The sequence below is a fragment of the Aegilops tauschii genome, chromosome 3 (genome assembly GCF_002575655.3).
Source record: "Aegilops tauschii subsp. strangulata cultivar AL8/78 chromosome 3, Aet v6.0, whole genome shotgun sequence".
Lineage (NCBI taxonomy): Eukaryota > Viridiplantae > Streptophyta > Magnoliopsida > Poales > Poaceae > Aegilops > Aegilops tauschii.
The window spans coordinates 538,631,929-538,653,886 of NC_053037.3; positions in this window are offsets into that span (position 1 = coordinate 538,631,929).

The window sequence follows — 21,958 nt, forward strand, 5'->3', positions numbered from 1 at the left end:
GGAAAGAATAGCTACAAAATATTTCTTCTTATGTTCTCGGCTAGATAGGAACTTTGGAGTGATTCTTCATCGCATGTTGAGGGATTGTTATGCGATCCAATTATATTAGCATTGTTGAGAGATTGCACTAGCGAAAGTACGGACCCTAGGCCACATTTTCAAGCATTGCAATACCGTTTGTGCTCCGTTTTATCAATTGCCACCTTGCTGTTTTTTATTATTCCTATTACAAAAATTAATATCTACTATCATTACTACGCTTGTGTCACCATCTCTTCGCCGAACTAGTGCACCTATACAAATTACCATTGTATTTGATGTGTTGGGGAGACAAGAGACTTTTTATTATTTGGTTGCAGGGCTGTTTGAGAGAGACCATCTTCATCCTACGCCTCCCACGGATTGATAAAACTTAGGTCATCCACTTGAGGGAAAATTGCTACTGTCCTACAGAACTCTGTGCTTGGAGGCCCAACACAAGTCTACAAGAACAAGTTGTGTAGTAGACATCAAGCTCTTTTCTGGCGCCGTTGCCGGGGAGGTGAGTGCTTGAAGGTATATCTTTAGATTTTGCAATTGAATCTTTTAGTTTCTTGTTCTATCACTAGTTTGGTTTATAAAAAGAAAACTAAAAAATGGAACTGAGGTTGCATCATATTATTCATCTTTATATTGACTTTCATGAAAATGATGGAAAGGAAAATTGTGCTCAATTGTTAGAAGAAGAATTATATAAAATGTTTGACATAAAATCCTTGAATGATGAGCATGATTGCAATGTTGTTGGTATGAACTCTTTGAATATCCATGATGCTAACGATATGCAAAGCCATAAGCTTGGGGATGCTATATTTGATGAAGATGATATTTTTAGTCCCCCAAGTTTTGATGAGAAAAATTATTATGATGAAAGCATACCTCCTATCTATGATGATTATGGTGATGACATTTATGCTATAAAGAATAATGATAACCATGAAACTTGTCATCATTGTCGGTGTACGAAAGTAGGGGCTCTCCTTTGTACCCCTTTACTTGTGCACGGGTAGTCAGAGCCACGCCTGCGACCACACTTAGCAGGGCAGAGGAGGGAAGCAGAAGTGCAAGGCTACCAGAGCAGCGCTCCAACCAAGGGCGCAGAAGACAGAGCGATTAGATGGGCTTTCCCCTGGCAAGACCCTTGCCGGGGCGGCCTACACAGCCCCGGCAAGAGCCTTGCCGGGGCAGCTCGCCCAACAACAACATCGCAGCCACCCTCGAGCCTGAGAGTTCCGACACCATCGAAAGCATTGGAACCAAGGCTTGGGAAGTGCCTGCATGGTGGCATGCAGATCTTTGTGAAGACAGAGAGACTATAAATCCTAGATGAGTACCAGAAGACAAGACAACTGCAAGGCTCCTTGCCGAGGATGCCCACGAGGCCCCGGCGAGGCACCTTGCCGAAGACACCCGCAAGGCCTCGGCAAGACTCTTGCCGAGGGCGCTCACAAGGCTCCGGCAAGACCCTTGCCGGGATTATACGCGAGACCGCGGCAAGGCCTTGCCGCCCCATCGCCGTCCCAGCTCAGCGGCCGACCCACCGACTAAAGCAAGTACCCACGTGGAAGTACGTGGCTCCTAATCCAACTAGTCAAGCACCTGCGTGGTGGCATGCAGATCTTCGTGAAGACCCTACCACCACGCCAGCTCAGCAGCCAGCCAGCCTACATGGCGCTGCCTGCCTCGTTGGCCTGGACGCGTGTCGGAGCAAGGCGGAGCGGCGACGGACGGGACGGGCCTCATTACCGCCCCCGATAAAGCAAGTGGACACCTAAGTAGCACATTTAATGCGCTTTGTCCTGTAATGACATGCGATAAGCTTGTACACCGTATACCTTTCCACCTCCTGTGTGCCATTGTGGCAGCCCCTTTTGACTATAAAAGGAGGCCCGAGGCGTACTGAGGAAGGATTCGGATCTTTTGGACGACGCACGCACTGTAGCTAGTTCAAGAACTCAAGAACACTCGAATATACACCAATGCAAGACTAGGGTATTACGCATCTACGCGGCCCAAACCTGGGTAAAATCTCCTTGTGCTGGCTCCTAGACCCGCTCTTTGCATAAGCCGATCCTGCCAACCGCAGAAGGGATCCCCGTGATCCCATAGGTGTCGTTCCCACCGACATCTCTGGCGCGCCAGGTAGGGGGCGCGCAGTTGTGAAAATCCGGCCTAGCAGTTAGTGTAGTAGTTCTCCATCGCCATGGCCCCTAAGAAGAAGACAATCATGGCGATCGGTTCATCTGGAGCTGAACCACCCGTACCAGTGCGGGTGGGCGACGGAGGGGTCGTGGGTGGGAGCCGAGGCGCGGCTCGCGAGCACCCACCATGCTCTGGCAGCCAGAGCCCGGTGAGCGGCGTCGTTCGCGAATGAGACGACGGGCCGCACGCTGTTAAATCCAAAAATGGAGCCATGCCCCCCGCAGGAAGTGCGGGGCCCTCCAAGAGCGGTGTCATGCCATCTACAGGTGGCGCGGCGACTTCCAGGACGCCCAGGCCGGCGCCCGCAACACGCTCTTGCCAGGTCGTGAACGACGAGCAGCGCCACCATGCCAGTGACCCCGGTCGCCGCCGCGGGAAGAGTCCTATGCACCAGTCACGGGACGCGCCAGACCAGCATGCACGCCGAGGCGCTGGCGAAAATAGCGCGCAGCCGCAAGGCCGTGATAGAGCTCCTTCTAACATAGTTAGAAGTCGGAGCGCGTCACGGACCACGCAGCTTTCGCCGCCACCCATGCCAGCAGAAGCTTTAGCGCGCGCAGTTGCTCCTCGACTTCCCTCCTGCTGTGAAAAAGCTCGACGAGTGGAGAGCCACCATCCAGAGCCTCGTCGGCATCGCCAACAAAGACGAGCCGCAACCAATGGGGTCCTCAGGCCAACGCTTTGTCGAGCCACCGCACGCCAGTGGTGGAAGGACCGAGGGCGTTGCGGCCATGGTGCACTCTCCTCCTCCACGCCAGTTACCGCGGGTGCCGGTCCGTCGGGACGACGCTTGCGATAACAATTCCATAGCGTCGTCTGACCCACGGACCCACCGTGATCAACGCCAAGTTCTTCGGGAGCGAGCCCATGAAGACGCTCGAACCACTATCGAGCAGCGGCGCGAAGCGCGCCATCAGTCGGATAGGCGAGCAGGGCCCACTATGGACCACCCAACTCCGGGGGGCTCTGGTGGCCTACCTTACGAGGTGGGTTGCCCAACTTTTACCCGTGAGCTGCGGCGGTTCCAGTGGCCCACTCACCGCATGTTCAAGCCTGATGTCGGCGAGAAGTACAACGGCTAGACCCACCCGTCGGAGTTCCTCAGCATCTACACCATCGCGATGCAGGCGACCGGAGCTCGCGACGACAAGGTGCTTGCCAATTACTTCCTGTTGGCACTTAAACCCAACGTCATGTCGTGGTTGATGCACTTGCCAGCGGATTCCATTTCTTCTTGGTCGGATCTGTGCCATGAGTTTGTTGGCGCCTTTACGGGAGGCCACCAAGCTCATGGCCAGGCAAGCGATTTGCATGTCATCCCCCAGAAAGAAGGCGAAAATCTGCGCAAGTACATACAGAGATTCAGCCGAGTGCAATACAACATCCCGGATGTTCATCCCGCTGCTGTCATCATCGCATTCCATCAGAATGTGCGTAACCGTAAGATGCGTGAAGAGCTGGCGATGAACAAGGTCAAGGATTTGGCCAAACATTACGTTCTGGCCGATAGATGTGCTCGAGCTGAAGAGGGGAAGAAGTACCCCAGAGAAGACGCCTGTGCGGAAACTGACTCCACAGGCGAAGATGCCGCCACCCCGACGAAGAAGGGCCGACGCCGCAACAGGAAGCGCAAGGGCAAGGCCGTGCTTGCCGTTGAGGGATCCGACGACGCCGGCGCTGCCAAGAAGACCAAGGCTGACGACCCCGGCAAGGAGGTTGCCGGGTGCACCACCTGCCGGGCCTTGGCGGCCGCCGACAAGCAGTACTGCAAGATCCATCGCACCAAGGGCCATGACCTCCAGAACTGCCGACAAGTCGAGCAACTTGCAGAGAAGAAGAAAGCCGAATATGAAAGGCGGGATAAGGAGAAGGGCCAGGATGGTGCTAAAGGATCCGGCAAGAAGCGTGGCGGCCAAGTTGGTCGCCGCGGCAAGGATAATCAACAAGAAAGGCCCGCTCGGGGCCACGACAAGAAGCAGGAAGATGACGATCATGACGAGGACGACGAGTCCGGCGAGCATGAGTTCCAGAAAGCTACAGAGGCTATGTGCGTCGACGGTGGCGCCTCGCTGCACACCTCTCACTGCCAGCTCAAGCACTGGGTGCGTGAGATCACGGCAGCAGAACCATCTTTCGATGCTCAAAAGCCACTGAAGTGGTCCAGCACGCTTATCATTTTTGACACCGAGGATCACCCTGATCGCACAACTGCGGTCGGGTGTTTGCCGTTGTTGGTTTCACCAACAATACGCAACCTCAAGGTGACAAAAATGCTAGTAGACGGCGGGGCCGGTCTTAACTTGATCTCGCCTGCTGTGATCAAAAGGCTGCAGATTCCTGACGGAGACCTCGAAGAGACGGGCATGTTTCAAGGGGTCAATCCAGGAAGAAGTCAGCCGAAAGGTAAAGTCACGCTGCCCGTTAAAATTGGAGGCGAGTTGAACTATAGGACAAAAAGGATTGTTTTTTATGTCGCTGAGATCCCCTTGCCCTACAACGGGATCCTCGGCCACCCAACACTAGCCAAGTTTATGTCGGCCTCACATTACGCCTACAACACGCTGAAGATGCCTGGGCCGATGACCATCATCACCGTCCCCTCCGATAAGAAAGACACACTGATCTGCGGTGACCAACTCTGTCGGGAAGCAGGTGCAGCGACTGCCGCCAAGGCACTTGCTCCTGCCGCCGAAGCCCGGGAGGGAAGAAGACCGGCAAGACCTCTCGCACCCGCTCCGGCAAGCGCACCTCTTCGGAGTGCTGTGCTCCCGTCAAGGACATGCCAGAGAGCTCCACCGGCAAGAGCAAGAAATCCACGGTCTTTCTCACTAGGCACGTCGTCCGCCGCCTCTATTGCACCTGGTATAGAAAAAACAGAAAAAACGTACGTACCATAGAGAAAGAAGAGGACGTGCTAGCTGTTGCACATATCTCCCGAGTGCCCAACCATTATTTCGGCCGCGTGCTCGGCTCCATGACGTGTGATCTTGGAACGCATCTGCCGTGGGAGCGCCGCGCTCGTTCTCTTCATCTCCATGGTCTCCCGGTTGATGGCTTTGCCGCTGGAGATGCATCGCCTCCGGCTGAGTGGTGCTCCGACTTGGTGCCTTGTTCTCTTGATGCAATCTGCTGTATTAAGAATATAAAAGAAACGACAATGAAGTGAAGGGCACCGTATGTGCCCTTGCGTGCATGTGCCATGCAACGCTGGATGTCTCGAGGCCCTCTAAAGAACTAGCTGACTTGACATGCAACGGCCTCATGTGTGCTCCGTCGCCGCGGTCGAGCTCGGACCGGGTGTTACCGCCGCCACCGCATCCCCAGGCCGCCATACACGCTGCCGACGCCGGCAGCGCGTCTCGCCTGGCTGGCTTTCGTTTCCTCTCCTCTTCCCCGGTTGTGTGAGATCCTCCTGTCCGTCCCCCCTGTATTTATAGGCTGAGGGGCTGGGTTTGTTGGGGAGTCGACGTGTAGCCTCCGGCTTTAAGTTTCCTTTCCATACGCCCAATCCTGCACCAGACAAGGAAAGCTATGTGATACGTATCTCACGCATGCCTGGCTTCCTTTGATGATTCTTCAAGTCGGTTGCATCTGTTTCCAATCTTAAAACTTGCCGGTTGTTGCTGTTTTTTCTAACTTTGTAACCTGCCGATTGTTCTTTGCTCGTGGTCCAAGTTGATCGACTACCTAGCCTGCCAAATCCCATCCTTGTACGTGGGCATCGAAATACTTACTAGCAAAATCTCAGGATCATACATGTAGATGTAGCTCGCCCCACACCTAATACATGCCTATATTTCATGTACGTACATATTTCCGCTTGCCGGTATTTGGATACACATACGTGCGCGCTGCCGGACGGCCGTAGATACCCGAATCCGTCGTTACATACAAATCCTTGCATGCAATTGATACGTGACCTGGTGCCATCCATGCACGTGCACGTACTCATGTATAACTAATCCATCAACTCAAAGGGTGTGCACTATGCACATGTGCATATTTTTCCCTTAAATTGTGCATGACATTACTGACATAGCCATACACACTTATGGGCACTCCTTGCTCCATTGATATGTTTAACTTATTGAGAAAAGTGAAAATTGGGACAAATTATTTTCGTGCTATTTCTTTTGTACAAAATCTCGTCGAACACCTGGTTGCCTCCCTAGGGGCACGGCCACGACCACGCCCTCTCGCCATGACGAAGGAAAGGAAAGGGATCAGACTGAGAGAAGATGGGTGCGAGAAGATGTTGTCCCTCTCCCCTTATATAGAGGGACGAGGCCCAACGAGCCTGGGCGCGACCGCCCCAATCAGCCAATCTAACCGCCAGAGGCGCGAGGAGACAGGACAGACCCGCTACCCCAATCAGCGATGCCCGGCCCCCGGCCCCAGCGTTAAAACCCATGCCTTCTGTGTCCACCGCCTGCCCTCCCCGACGCATGGAGGACACGTGGCGGGCGAGCCAGGACTCAGATGGCAAGTGGAGCGGCCGTTTCGCGCCCCGTGATCGTAGGGGGCGGGTGCCATGATGGCCACGACCCGAGTCCACTTAGTAAATGAGCCACACCCCTGCGGCTTCCTCTATTCTTCCATGGGGAAGGCGCGGGCCGCCTCTTCACCATTTACTCCGATATGACCCCCACGTCACGCACGACCCCCACGTCGCGCATTCAACGCAGGTCATGGGGAAGCGCAACTGGCAAGGGAGTTACTGCGGTAAAAACTCAGCCCCGCGTGCCCGCGCACCATTCTGGGCCTAGCCCAACAACGCGCCGCGCTTATGTGTGGCCCAGGCCCGGGGGCTCCTGTCGGTGTACGAAAGTAGGGGCTCTCCTTTGTACCCCTTTACTTGTGCACGGGCAGTCAGAGCCATGCCTGCGACCACACTTAGCAGGGCAGAGGAGGAAAGAAGAAGTGCAAGGCTACCAGAGCAGCGCTCCAACCAAGGGCGCAGAAGACAGAGCAACTAGATGGGCTTTCCCCTGGCAAGACCCTTGCCGGGGTGGCTTACACAGCCCCAGCAAGAACCTTGCCGGGGCAGCTCGCCCAATGCCAACATCGCAGCCACCCTCGAGCCTGAGAGTTCTGACACCATCGACAGCATTGGAACCAAGGCTCGGGAAGTGCCTGCATGGTGGCATGCAGATCTTTGTGAAGACAGAGAGCCTACGAATCCTAGATAAGGACCAGAAGACAAGAAAACCGCAAGGCTCCTCGCCGAGGATGCCCACGAGGCCCCGGCGAGGCACCTTGCCGAAGACACCCGCAAGGCCCCGGCAATACTCTTTCCGAGGGCGCTCACAAGGCCCCGGCAAGACTATTGCCGAGGGCGCTCACAAGGCCCCGCCAAGACCCTTGCCGGGAATATACGCGAGACCGCGGCAAGGCCTTGCCGCCCCATCGCCGCCCCAGCTCAGCGGCCGACCCACCGACTAAAGCAAGTACCCACGTGGCAGTACGTGGCTCCTAATCCAGCTAGTCAAGCACCTGCGTGGTGGCATGCAGATCTTTGTGAAGACCCTACCACCACGCTGTCGGCGTTCTGGGAACGGGGGTCCCCAGACTTGCCTGCCTACGGCCCACGGTGTGGCTCCACCAGCGGCCCTGTACGGCCCATCTTCACCAGCAAACCCTCAAGACCCTCGCGAGGGGCTAAGCCTCGCGAGGCGGACGACGCAAGACCTCCTCGGGGGCGGCCTCACCAGGCTGGCTAGCGAGGGGCGGAGAGATCAAGGCAAGGGGCACCTCGCGAGGTTCCCGTGACGCAAGCTATGACGACCATGACCAGGCGGGCGCCAGCATGCGCAGTGTCCTCGTTTCCTCTTTGGTGCTAATGAGGCAAGCGTAGGCGAGGAGTCCCGAGGCATCAGGCAAAGGTTTCCATATCGGTGCAACGAGACCGAGACCAGCAGGACGGCAGGACGGAGGTCACCGTGGAGCCCAAGACGGCATCACCACCAGAGGCTTTGGCAGGCGAAGACCACCTTTAGTCAGGATAACTTGTACTGGTTGTCTCCCTTCGAATTTGGCCGTTGTGGGATCCCTTCCCGCTCAATATTTGGGAAGAGGACCAGAGCCTCTATAAATAGGACTAGCCACCACCATAGATAGGGGACAGATCTAGATCAGCTGGAGAGACACCACACCAGCTCACCAAGCACAAGAGCACCTCTCCTCAGGAGGCTGTTCTTCCCTTGTAACTGTTCATCCTCAGCCCAAGAGGCAATCCACCGCACCACACTGGAGTAGGGTATTACACCACATTGGTGGCCCGAACCAGTATAAATCTTGTGTCCCTTTGTTCTCTGGGTTCGGCGCGCTAGGCCTGGCGATCGTCGTGAGAGCAAGCTAGGGGGAGGGAGAGATCTTCGTGCGCACCCCAGTGTTCGAACCTCAAGGGTTTTGCCGTAACCCGAAATCCGACATTTGGCGCGCCAGGTAGGGGTGCGCCGAAGCTTTCCTTCCGCCAATCCGTGTTCCACCGTTCCACCGCGACCATGTCAGACGCGTGCCGAGCCCGCGCTATGCGCCGGGCCTCCCTCGCCGCCCGTGTCGCTCGGACTGCCCCCATTGGCGGGCCTCCCCGTCATTCTCCGTCACCCGCCGCCAACACCGCCACCGGCCTGGCGGGGAACCAGCAGCAAGCGTCCTCGCTGCACCCCTCGGTGTGGCGGGACGCCCGCACCGCCACACCGTCACTGACCCCAACCGGCTCGTCGTCCCATGCTCGTCATGCTCCCACCGACGCGCAGGCCACGCTGCTCATGGCGCGCGAGCTCCTGCGCTACCGCCCCGTCAACGACCTTTATGAGGACTGGCTGGACCGCATCACCGAGCTTGTCAGCGCCGCAGGGGGCTTCCCCGCGCCCACCCTTTCGCTGCCTCGCCCGCCGCCAGCCGCGGGACGTGGCTCATGGAGCGCCTCCACCACCTCCGCACCAAGACGGCGCCCTGGCGCCAAGGCGCGCGCCCCCCCGGCGTGACCCACCGCGTCGGGCGCCCGCGCGAGAAGAAGGAAGCTGCCAAGAAGTTCCACGGCCGCAAGAGAATGCTCCCGCGCTCCCAGCGCCACCACGACAAGACTGCGTGCCGCCTGCTGTGGCGGTGCGCGGGCACCAAGGGCAGGCCCCACCTCGGCAAAGGTCCCCGGTGGGCACAGGAGGCTACCGCGCCTTCACTCCGGAGCTGCGTAGCGTCGCCTGGCCGGGCAAGTTTAAGCCAGACCTGCCTCCTCGCTACGACGGCACCCCCGACCCTTTGGAGTTCCTACAACTCTACAAGCTGAGCATCGAGGCGGCCAACATTGACGAAGAAGTCATGGCGAACTGGTTCCCCATGGCTCTCAAGGATGGCGCTCGCTCGTGGCTCCTGAACCTGCCCCCGGGCTCAATCTCCTCCTGGGACGAGATGCGCGGCCGCTTCATCGCCAACTTCCAGGGCACTTGCGACCGCCCTCCAGCCGTGGGCGACCTACGCCGCGTCAGGCAGCAGCCAGGGGAGACCCTGCAAAAGTACATCTAGCGCTTCAACAACATTCGCCTCAAGATCCCCAAGGTGACGGACGAGGCCATCATTTCGGCGTTTTGTGACGTCAATATGAAGGAGGAGCTCGCCATCCACGAGGAGCTATGCACGGCTTTGGAGCTGTTCAACATGGCGACCAAGTGCGCAAGAGCTGAGGAGGGGCGCCTCTCCCTCCTCGAGCTCCCAGCTACCGAACCGGAGGAGAAGAAAGCCAAGGCCAAGGACGTGAAGCGTAAGGGAGTGGCCGTGCTCGCGGCGGAGCCGGATACGAGGCGCGGCCGGGACCATCCCGAGTCGTCCAAAAGCAGCCGACTGTTCTGCGCCTTCCACAACGTACACAGCCACAACACCAATGACTGTCAAGGGCTTAGAGCCATTCGAGATGGACGCTTCGGTCGATGCCCCGAGCGCAACAACGGGGGCTACGGCCGAGCAGGGGGACGAGGCGCAGGATGCTGGGACGATCGCGGCCCCCGCCAGGAGTGGAGCGACCGGCCTCGCGAGGACCGCTGGTAGTATCAACCTCGTGAGGGTGCATGGAGGGATCAACCCTGTGAAGACCGCCCTCAGGGCAATGCCGGTCTTCCTCCGCTGCCACCACCACCAAGAAGGAACGACGACCACCTTCAGGACGAGGGGCCTGGGGGCTTCCAGGAACCACGTGCTATTGCCTGCATCTTGGGCGGAGCTCAGGCCCCAGCCTCCCAGCGTATTTTTAAGCAATTTGCTCGCGGGGTGAACGCGGCTCTTCCCAGGCTCGAGGCAACACGCCCGCTCAGGTGGTCCAAGTACGCCATCACTTTTAGCTCGGCGGACCAGCTCGAGTGCACCGCGGCCGCTGGAGCTCTCCCAATGCTCTGCTCGCTTGTCATCAGCAACGTCCAAGTCACCAAGACCCTTATCGATGGCGGTGCGGGGCTTAACGTCCTGTCCATCGAGACATTCGACAGCCTTCAAGTACCCTATGATCAGCTACAACCGACCAAGCCTTCTCAGGAGTGACCGATGGCTCCACCACCCCGATCGGGCAGGTCCGCCTCCCTGTCACCTTCGGTGGGCGTGACAACTACCACATCGAGCTCATCGACTTCGACGTCGGCCACATTCGTCTGCCATACAACGCCATCCTCGGGTACCCAGCATTGGCCAAGTTCATGGCAGGGACCCACCACGGCTACAACGTCCTCAAGATACTAGGAACTGGTGGTACCATCACAGTCGCCTGTGAGGAGAAGGATGCGGTGTGCTCCCTTGAGCGCGCCTTCCAGGCCGCAGCAATCGAAGACCCCGACAAAGAAGGAACCCTGTACCCTCCTGAGGCCATCCCCAAGAAGAAGAAGCAGCTGCTCCGTACAGGGCCTCAGGAGAGCGGCGTTACCAGCAGCACCACCTCAAGGCCTGCGCCCTCAGATGCGGCGCCTCCCTCCCGCGCATAGGAAGGCGCGCCTGGCACCCTCCTCGGGCAGGGCTCGGGGGCTCACTTCTGGAGGGCCTCAGACCTTGCCAACGTCATGAGGGAGGCGCTCGGGCACCACATGGAGGCGTGCTTCGCGGCGCGTTTCCCTCAGGAGGACACCGGGCGAGGAGTGCCCGACGCTCAGGAGTTCATCGCCAAGACCATTCAGCAGCTTCAAGAGGCAAGAGCCATGCACGGCGACAGCTGTCCACCTGGCGCAGCTCCCCATCCAGGCGAGGATGGCGGGCTGCGCGTCTGTATCGACATCCCAGGGCTCAACAGGGCCGCATCTCAGGAGCTCTTTTAGCCTTCGCGCGTGGGACGTTGCGAGGGCCCACCCCACAGCTATGTTCGCATGCCATTCGGCCTACCGAGCATGGCGGCGGCCTACCAGCGCAACCTGCGGAGCGTCCTGGCGGCCCAGGAGGCCAGGTACCACGCAGTCCTGGCGGAGATGGAGACGGTCCTCGAGGAACCGCCTGGACCCCCAGAGCCTCCTGAGGCTCGGGGCCCCGGTGGCTCGTGAGGAGCAACCCCTTCGCCACGCATCTTCAGCTACCCCAACATTCCTTCAACAATAGAACCAGGTGACATTTCCTGAGTTTATTTAGCTGGGAGCGCCCCTCGGGCTGCATCATTCGCAGGCCGCGTGGGCCTGTCCCTGCGGCATGCATCCTTTTGCATCTTTAGCTTACCTTGCTGGGGGCGCCCCTCGGGCTACATCATCCCCAGGCCGCTCGGGTCTGTCCCGGTGGCGTATACCTTCCTTGCATTTACCTAGGCTTTTCGCTTCCCATGCATAATCTACCTATGGTTATCACCTGCTTGATTATCACCCACCACGGGAGCTACTCACGCTGGCACGGCGCTTGTGCTCGGGTCCGTCCCAGCAACGTCGACAAATATGAACGGTCGAGCTCTGACTAGCGGCACGCCCCGCGCACATCACCTCACCAGGCCCTCAGTTCCTTCATCCTCTTGCGGAGCGACCAGTGGCAGACCGGTAATCGTAGTGGCAATCTATGTCCCTCTTTGCGCTAACCTGCAGGGACCTCCTGAGGACGACAGCAGGCGGTACCATGGGCTCCCTCTTCTCCCACGCGATTCGCTTGCACGTTAAAAGGGGGGCTCCTAAGCATCGCGACTCAGGAGCTCTTACTGGCTCTCCAGCCCTCACCCCTGGCCTTTACCACGGCATCGCGAGTTGGCATACCAGCGGCGGCTGAGCTCGCTCGAGGGCCGGGACCTGAGGACGTAGAGCACATAGAAGAGCATGGAGGAGAGGAGGAGACTCGCATGGGCCCAACCTAGCTACACTACAGCAGCCGACGCACAAGTCTGGCGCAACACACGGAACCATCTCCGTACTGCCAAGATAAGTTTTGCGCCCGGGTCGACCAAGCACTATGGCACAGGATCCTCACATGTGGCAGCCTTGTTACGGCAACGTCGCCACCCTTTCCTGCCTCTTGGTGGCCGCGCGCTAAAGGGGACCTCTTGAGCATCGCTCCTCAGCAGCTCTTACTGGACCTTGGGCCGCTCACCTCCTGGCCTTGGCCACGACATCGCGACCTGGCATACCAGCGACGGCTGCAGCCTGCCTGGGGACCGGAACCTGTCAGCGTAGAGCACCAGGCCGCCCTGGGGTTGGAAAGGGGAGACTGAGCCGAAACGAGACATGCGTTCGCAAGTTTTCATAATAAGGATGATATGAACAGAAGACATTACAGACCGCTTACACGTCCCCACGAGGTCCATTTCGATTCCTCGTAGGGAACAAAAGAAGGGAGTTCCTAGGAGCTTTATCTACACGCGCCAGCACAGCCGGTGCCATCATCAACAGTGGGCCACGGGAGGCCAGCGCCAACCCCATCCAGATCAGCGATGGCGGCGGCCGGACGCTGCGGCCCTGCTCCGGGCCCGGCGAGAGCTCGGGGGTACATAGCTGTCGTCGCTCGTCTCCGGGGTCTCGCAGGGCTCGGGAGAGTTGCTGGACTCCCAAGCGTCACCGCTGCTGTTGGAAGAGCCGCTGGCGAAGTTGGCGGCAGGCTCGACGTTGGTCTCTGCGCGGTCCCGACGACCCCCTCCAGGGCAGCACTCCAGGCGGCGGCCTTCCTCGTCGAATACCTTGAAGAACATGGTGGAGGCGTCGTCGTACTCAAAGTGGATGGCGAGGGCGCCTTCCACACGGCAGACTCGAGCAACCTCGCCCCAGCCACGGGTCATGAAGATCTTGCCTGGGGAAATGGCTTCAAGCTCTGCTCCAGTCGCCGGGGCGTCGCAGTAGGCATGCTGCAGCCAAAGCTCGAGGGTGCCCCTTGGCGGCATCTCGGCGGAGAAGAACTACGGGAAGTGAATCCAAGTGCGCGGAGGCATCGCCGCCCACATCACGAGTTCGCGCGAGGAGTCCGCGGCGTGGGCTCCAGGAGCGATGGCGTTCGTCACCACGGCGCGGACAGCGGCGCTCGCCGCCTCTGCCTCCGGAGCCCTCAGCTTGGGCGCACAGTGGCAGCCGGTACCCGGGAGGAGGCCGCTCGCACCAAGGCCTCGACACCTCCGGCCTCATGACTACATCACGGCGGTGGGCTGGCCTCTTCTTCGGCGGAAGTGTCCCGGGCTAATCGCCGGGGGGGGGGTGGGTTTCCCTTCTGCGCGGCCGAGAACCTCCGAATCGGCGCCATGGGTGTCGCTTCTAGCAATGAAGCAAGGGAGGAGGAGCGAGCGGAGCAGGAAGAGATGAGCCACGGGGGCTCCGCCCCCTCCTCATTTATAGCGGGAGAATACCAACCGGCGATCCCCACGATCACAGGTAATAATGCTTTTTCTCTGCATGCAGCTAGGACTCGTCAAGTCGGGCAGTTGCCGAGGCGGCGTGGGGAAGCAGAGATGCCCACGTCCAATCAATCGCCATGCGTCGACCAAGGCCGCATGCTATTGGGGCCCGCGACGCTCCGCACTTGCCCCTTGGCTTCGCCTCGAAGCCAAGTCCGAGCGTGCCTTGGGCCCGGGGGCTACTGTCGGTGTTCTCGGAACAGGGGTCTCCAGACTTGCCTGCCTGCGGCCCACAGCGTGGCTCCACCAGCGGCCCTGTACGGCCCATCTTCACCAGCAAACACTCAAGACCTTCGCGAGGGGCCAAGCCTCGCGAGGCGGACGACGCAAGACCTCCTCGTGGGTGGCCTCACCAGGCTGGCTCGTGAGGGGCGAAGAGATCAAGGCAAGGGGCACCTCGCGAGGTTCCCGTGACGCAAGCCATGACGACCATGACCAGGTGGGCGCCAGGCGGGCGCCAGAGTGCGCAGTGTCCTCGTTTCCTCTTTGGTGCTAAAGAGGCAAGCGTAGGCGAGGAGTCCCGAGGCATCAGGCAAAGGTTTCCATATCGGTGCGACGAGACCGAGACCAGCAGGACGGCAGGACAGAGATCATCGTGGAGCCCAAGACGGCGTCACCACCAGAGCCTTTGGCAGGCGAAGACCACCTTTAGTTAGGATAACTTGTACTGGTTGTCTTCCTTCGAATTTGGCCGTTGTGGGATCCCTTCCTGCTCAATATTTGGGAAGAGGACCAGGGCCTCTATAAATAGGACCAACACCACCATAGACAGGGGCAGATCTAGATCAGCTAGAGAGACACCACACCAGCTCACCAAGCACAAGAGCACCTCTCCTCAGGAGGCTGTTCTCCCCTTGTAACTATTCATCCTCAGCCCAAGAGGCAATCCACCACACCACACTGGAGTAGGGTATTACACCACATTGGTGGCCCGAACCGGTATAAATCTCGTGTCCCTTTGTTCTCTGGGTTTGGCGCGCTAGGCCTGGCGATCGTGGCGAGACCGAGCTAGGGGGAGGGAGAGATCTTCACGCGCACCCCAGTGTTCGAACCTCAAGGGTTTTGCGGGAACCCGAAATCTGACACACGCCAGCTCAGCAGCCAGCCAGCCTACATGGCGCTGCATGCTTCGTTGTCCTGGACGCTTGTCGGAGCAAGGCGGAGCGGCGACGGACGGGACGGGCCTCGTTACCATCCCTGATAAAGCAAGTGGACACCTAAGTAGCGCATTTAATGTGCTTTGTCCTGTAATGACATGCGATAAGCTTGTACACTATATACCTTTCCACCTCCTTTGTGCCACTTTGGCAGCCCCTTTTGACTATAAAAGGAGGCCCGAGGCATACTGAGGAAGGATTCGAATCTTTTGGACGGACGCACGCACCGTAGCTAGTTCAAGCATCTACGCGGCCCGAACCTGGGTAAAATCTGCTTGTGCTGGCTCCTAGACCCGCTCTGTGCACAACCCCGTGCCCGCCAACCGCAGAAGGGATCCCCGTGATCGCATAGGTGCCGTTCCCACCGACATCTCTACTGCCGACAAGTCGAGCAACTCGCAGAGAAGAAGAAAGCCGAATATGAAAGGCGGGACAAGGAGAAGGGCCAGGATGGTGCTGAAGGATCCGGCAAGAAGCATGGCGGCCAAGTTGGTCGCCGCGGCAAGGATAATCAACAATAAAGGCCCGCTCGGGGCCGCGACAAGAAGCAGGAAGACGACGACCATGACGAGGACGACGAGTCCGGCAAGCCTGAGTTCCAGAAAGCTACAGAGGCTATGTGCGTGACGGTGGCGCCTCGCTGCACACCTCTCACCGCCAGCTCAAGCAGTGGGCGCGTGAGATCACGGCGGCGGAACCATCGTTCGATGCTCAAAAGCCACTGAAGTGGTCCAACACGCCTATCATTTTTGACACCGAGGATCACCCTGATCGCACAACTGCGGTCGGGTGTTTGCCGTTGTTTGTTTCACCAACAATACACAACCTCAAGGTGAAAAGAATGCTAGTAGATGGCGGGGCCGGTCTGAACTTGATCTCGCCTGCTGTGATCAAAAGGCTGCAGATTCCTGACGGAGACCTCGAAGAGACGGACACATTTCAAGGGGTCAATCTAGGAAGAAGTCAGCTGAAAGCTAAAGTCATGCTGCCCGTTACATTTGGAGGCGAGCTGAACTATAGGACAGAAAGGATTGTTTTTTATGTCGCCGAGATCCCGTTGCCCTACAACGGGATCCTTGGCCGCCCAGCACTAGCCAAATTTATGGCGGCCTCACATTACGCCTACAACACACTGAAGATGCCTGGGCCGATGACCATCATCACCGTCCCCTCCGACAAGAAAGACGTGCTGATCTGGGCCGACCAACTCTACCGGGAAGCAGTTGCAGCGACTGCCGCCAAGGCACTTGCTCCTGTCGCCGAAGCCCCAGGAGGGAAGAAGAACGGCAAGACCTCTCGCATCCGCTCCGGCAAGCGCACCTCTTCGGAGTGCTATGCTCCTGTCGAGGTCATGCCAGAGAGCTCCACCGGCAAGAGCAAGAAATCCAGGGCTGCACCACCAGAGACCAAGAAGTTGTCCGTCAAGGAGGATGACACGGGAGGGGCTTTCACCATAATCTCCACCCTTGACAGCAAATAGGAAAGTGCGCTAATCACCTTCCTGTGGGTGAACGTCGATGTGTTTGCATGGCAAGCATCCGACATCCCCGGTGATCCCAGGGAGGTGATTGAGAACCATCTTGCCGTCTGCCCTCATGCGCGACCCGTCAAGCAGAAGGTCAGGAAGCAAGCTTTAGAGCGGCAAGAGTTCATCACAGAAGAGATCATGAAGTTGGAAGCGGCAGGCTTGGTCATAGGAGTGCTCCACCCAACGTGGTTTGCCAATCCGGTAGTGGTGCGCAAGGCAATTTGGAAATGGAGGCTGTGTATTTATTACGCGGACATCAATAAGGCTTGTCCAAAAGATCCTTTCCCTTTGCCGCGCATTGACCAGATTGTAGACTCCACAGCCGGGTGTGACTTGCTATCATTCCTTGAAGCTTACTCAGGATACCACCAGATCTTCATGGCAAGAGAAGATGAAGACAAGACTGCGTTCATCACCCCATGTGGTACATATTGTTTTATGTGAATGCCTTTCGGGTTGAAGAGCGCTGGTTCAACATTTGCAAGAGTAGTCCAAATTGGTTTTGAGCCTCAGCTACATAGAAATATGGAAGCTTATATGGATGACATAGTGGTCAAAACCAAAGACAAGGCAACACTCATACAAGACTTAGAAGAGACGTTTGCAAATTTGCGCAAGATCAACCTCAAGCTGAACCCTGAGAAGTGTGTCTTCGGCGTTCCGTCCGGCAAACTTCTCGAGTTCTTTGTGTCACAGCGTGGGATCGAGGCGAATCCAGACAAGATCAAGGCCATTGAGCAGATTGAGGCGCCCAGGCGAATGAAGGATGTGCGTCGGCTTGCTGGCTGTGTTGCCGCCATGAGCAGATTCATCTCCAAGTCTGCTGAGCGCACCCTTCCCTTTTTCAAAATCTTGAAAAAGGCGGGCCCAGTGGAATGGACCCCGGAGGCCGAAGCAGCGCTGTAGGATTTGAAGAATACCTCTCCTCTACGCCAATACTGGTTGCGCCTAAACCACAAGAGCCGTTGCTGCTATATCTAGCGGCAGCAAATCAAGTGATCAGTGCTGCGCTAGTGGCGCAGAGGGAGGTCAATAAGGTAGTAATAGCAATGGCAGGGCTGACCAGTGGCGAGGCAGAGCGCCCGATAGAATCTTACGCCACCGGAGCAGAAGCGACGCAACCAAATGAAGTAGTGCAGAAGAAGAAGATGATGCAGCACCCGGTCTACTTTGTCAGCTCCCTCTTACAGGGGGCTAGATCAAGGTACTCCGGTGTGCACAAATTGCTCTTCGGCCTCCTTATGGCCTCGAGGAAGCTGCGTCATTACTTCCAAGCACACGAGATCACCGTCGTCACCCGCCTCCCATTGCAACGGATATTGCATAACCCAGACTCAACCGGGAGGATTGTGGAGTGGCCTTGGAACTGTCGAGCTTTGGTTTGAAGCTCGAAAGCACTTCGACAATCCAGAGTAGAGTCTTGGCAGAGTTCATTGCAGAATGGACCTCAACGCCCGACGGAGAGATCCAGGAGACCACTCTCCCCGGCAAGGAAACAAGTCGCGATTGGATTATGTACTTGGACGGGGCTTTCTCGCTGCAAGGCGCCGGTGCTGGTCTGCGCATATTCTGATGGAATGCGCTGATGACAGCAGCGGGATGAACATCCGGGATGTTGTATTGCACTCGGCTGAATCTCTGTCTGTACTTGCGCAAATTTTCGCCTTCTTTCTGGGGGATGACATGCAAATCGCTTGCCTGGCCATGAGCTTGGTGGCCTCCCGTAAAGGTGCCAACAAACTCATGGCACAGATCCGACCAAGAAGAAATGGAATCCGCTGGCAAGTGCATCAACCACGACATGACGTTGGGTTTAAGTGCCAACGGGAAGTAATTGGCAAGCACCTTGTCGTCGCGAGCTCCGGCCGCCTGCATCGCGATGGTGTAGATGCTGAGGAACTCCGACGGGTGGGTCTTGCCATTGTACTTCTCGCCGACATCAGGCTTGAACGTGTGGTGAGTGGGCCATTGGAACCGCCGCAGCTCACGGGCAAAAGCTGGGCAACCCACCTTGTAAGGTAGGCCACCAGAGCCCCCCGGAGCTGGGTGGTCCATAGTTGGCCCTGCCCGCCTATCCGACTGATGGCGCGCTTCGCGCCGCCGCTCGATAGTGGTTCGAGCGTCTTCATGGGCTCGCTCCCGAAGAACTTGGCGTTGATCGCGGTGGGTCCGTGGGTCGGACGATGCTATGGAAATGTTATCACAAGTGTCTTCCCGACGGACCGACACCCGCGGTAACTAGCGTGGAGGAGGAGAGTGCACCGTGGCCGCAGCGCCCTCGGTCCTTCCACCACTGGCGTGCGGTGGCTCGACAGAGCGTCGGCCTGAGGGCCCCATTGGTCGCGGCTTGTCTTTGTTGGCGATGCTGACGAGGCTCCAGATGGTGGCTCTCTAGTCGTCGAGCTATTTCGCAGCAGGAGGGAAGTCGAGGAGCAACTGCGCGCGTGCTAAAGCTTTTGCTGGCATGGGTGGCGGCGAAAGCTGCGTGGACCGTGACGCCCTCTGACTTCTAACTATGTTAGAAGGTGCTCTATCACGGCCTTGCATGCATGCATGCTGGTCTGGCGCGTCCCGTGACTGCTGCATAGGACTCGTCCTGCGGCGGCGATCGGGGTCACTGGCGTCGTGGCACTGCTCGTCGTGCACGACCTGGGAAGAGCGTGTTGCGGGCGCGGGCGTGGGCATCCTGGAAGTCGCCACGCCACCTGTAGGTGGCACGACTCTGCTCTTGGAGGGCCCCGCGCCGCCTGCTGGGGGCATGGCTCCATTTTTGGATTTAACGGCGTGCGGCCCGTCGTCTCGTGCGCGAACGACGCCGCTCGCCGGGCTCTAGCTGCCAGAGCGTCGTGGGTGCTTGCGAGCCCCGCCTCGGCTCCCACCCACGACCGCTCCATCGCCCGCCCGCACTGGTAACAGCACAACCTCCAGGATGCAACGGCACTAGTAACCAAGTGTGAAGCGTGTCAGTTCCATTCAAAGAAGCTTCATCAACCAGCTCAAGCTCTCCAAACAATCCCTCTTTCCTGGCCATTCTTGGTCTGGTGGGTCGACATACTGGGCCCCTTCCCCTGTGCTGTCGGGGGCTTTGAGTACTTGTACGTTGCAATTGACAACTTCACAAAGTGGCCAGAGGTGGAAGGTGACAGCACAATCAGTCGTCAAGTTCTTCAAGCGGCTAGTCTGCCGTTTTGGTGTACCAAACAAAGTCATCACCGACAATGGCGCACAGTTCACAAGCCGCACCTTCATGCAATACATTCAAGACCTCGGCAGCAAGATCTGTTTTGCTTCTGTTGCGCATCCTCGAGGCAATGTCCAGGAAGAGAGGGCAAATGTTGAAGTACTGCGAGGCCTCCGGAGAAGGACTTTTGATAGGCTACATAAGTGCGGAAGGCGCTGGATTGATGAATTGCCGGCAGTTCTTTGGTCAATCAGAACAACACCAAATCGAGCCACCAGCCAGACACCCTTCTCCCTCGTTTACGGGGCGGAAGCAGTTCTCCCCACGGAACTCACATACGGGTCACCCCGAGTGCTCGCTTATGATGAGCTTGAGCAAGAGCAATTGCGGCAAGATGACACAACGGTCCTTGAGGAAGATCGTCTTCTGGCGGCTGTGCGAGCAACATGCTACCAGCAAGCCTTGCGCCGCTACCATAGCCACAAGGTTCATGCCCGAAGCTTTGAGGAAGGCGACCTTGTTCTTCGGCGTGTTCAGTCGGCCAAGAATTCCAACAAGTTGACGCCGAAGTGGGAAGGCCCTTATCGGGTAATACGAGTCACCAGGCCGACGCAGTCCGCCTGGAGACCGAAGATGGTATTCCAGTAAGCAATTCCTAGAACATCGAACATCTTCGCAAGTTTTACCCATAAGGCGCGGTTGCCACCCCCCGGCAGACCACCTTCTTGTACGAGCCTTGCCGGCAAGGCATGTAATCCTTTGTACAAAGCCAGGAGAGATGTCGGTGGGAACGACACCTATGGGATCACGGGGATCCCTTGTTCGTTTGGCGGGCGCGGGGTTGTGCAAAGAGCGGGTCTAGGAGCCAGCACAAGGAGATTTTACCCAGGTTCGGGCCGCGTAGATGCGTAATACCTTAGTCCTGCTTTGGTTTATATTCGAGTGTTCTTGAGTTCTTGAACTAGCTACGATGCGTGCGTCGTCCAAAAGATCTGAATCCTTCCTCAGTACGCCTCGGGCCTCCTTTTATAGTCAAAAGGGGCTGCCACAGTGGCACACAGGAGGTGGAAAGGTATACAGTGTACAAACTTATCGCCTGTCATTACAGGACAAAGCGCATTAAATGCGCTACTTAGGTGTCCACTTGCTTTATCAGCGGCGGTAACGAGGCCCGTCCCGTACGTCGCCGCTCCGCCTTGCTCCGACACGCGTTCAGGCCAACGAGGCATGCAACACCATGTAGGCTGGCAGGCTGCTGAGCTGGCATGGTGGTAGGGTCTTCACGAAGATCTGCATGCCACCACGCAGGTGCTTGACTAGTTGGATTAGGAGCCACATACTGTCACGTGGGTACTTGCTTTAGTCGATGGGTCGGCCGCTGAGCTGGGGTGGCGATGGGGCGGCAAGGCCTTGCCTCGGTCTCGCATATATTCCCGGCAAGGGTCTTGCCGGGGCCTTGTGAGCGCCCTCGGCAAGAGTCTTGCCGGGGCCTTGCGGGGGTCTTCGGCAAGGTGCCTCGCCGGGGCCTCGTGGGCATTCTCGGCGAGGAGCCTTGTGGTTTTCTTGTCTTCTGGTCCTTAGTTAGGATTCGTAGGCTCTCTGTCTTCACAAAGATCTGCATGCCACCATGCATGCACTTCCCGAGCCTTGGTTCCAATGTTGTCGATGGTGTCCGAACTCTCAGGCTCGAGGGTGGCTGCGATGTTGGCATTGGGCGAGCTGCCCCGGCAAGGTTCTTGCCGGGGCTGTGTAGGCCGCCCCGGCAAGGGTCTTGCCGGGGGAAAGCCCATCTAGTTGCTCTGTCTTCTGCGCCCTTGGTTGGAGCACTGCTCTGGTAGCCTTGCACTTCTACTTTCCTCCCCTGCCCTGCTAAGTGTGGTCGTAGGCGTGGCTCTGACTACCCGTGCACAAGTAAAGGGGTACAAAGGAGAGCCCCTACTTTCGTACACCGACAGGAGCCCCCGGGACTGGGCCACACATAGGCGCGACGCGTTGTTGGGCTAGGCCCAGAACGGTGCGCGGGCAGGCGGGGC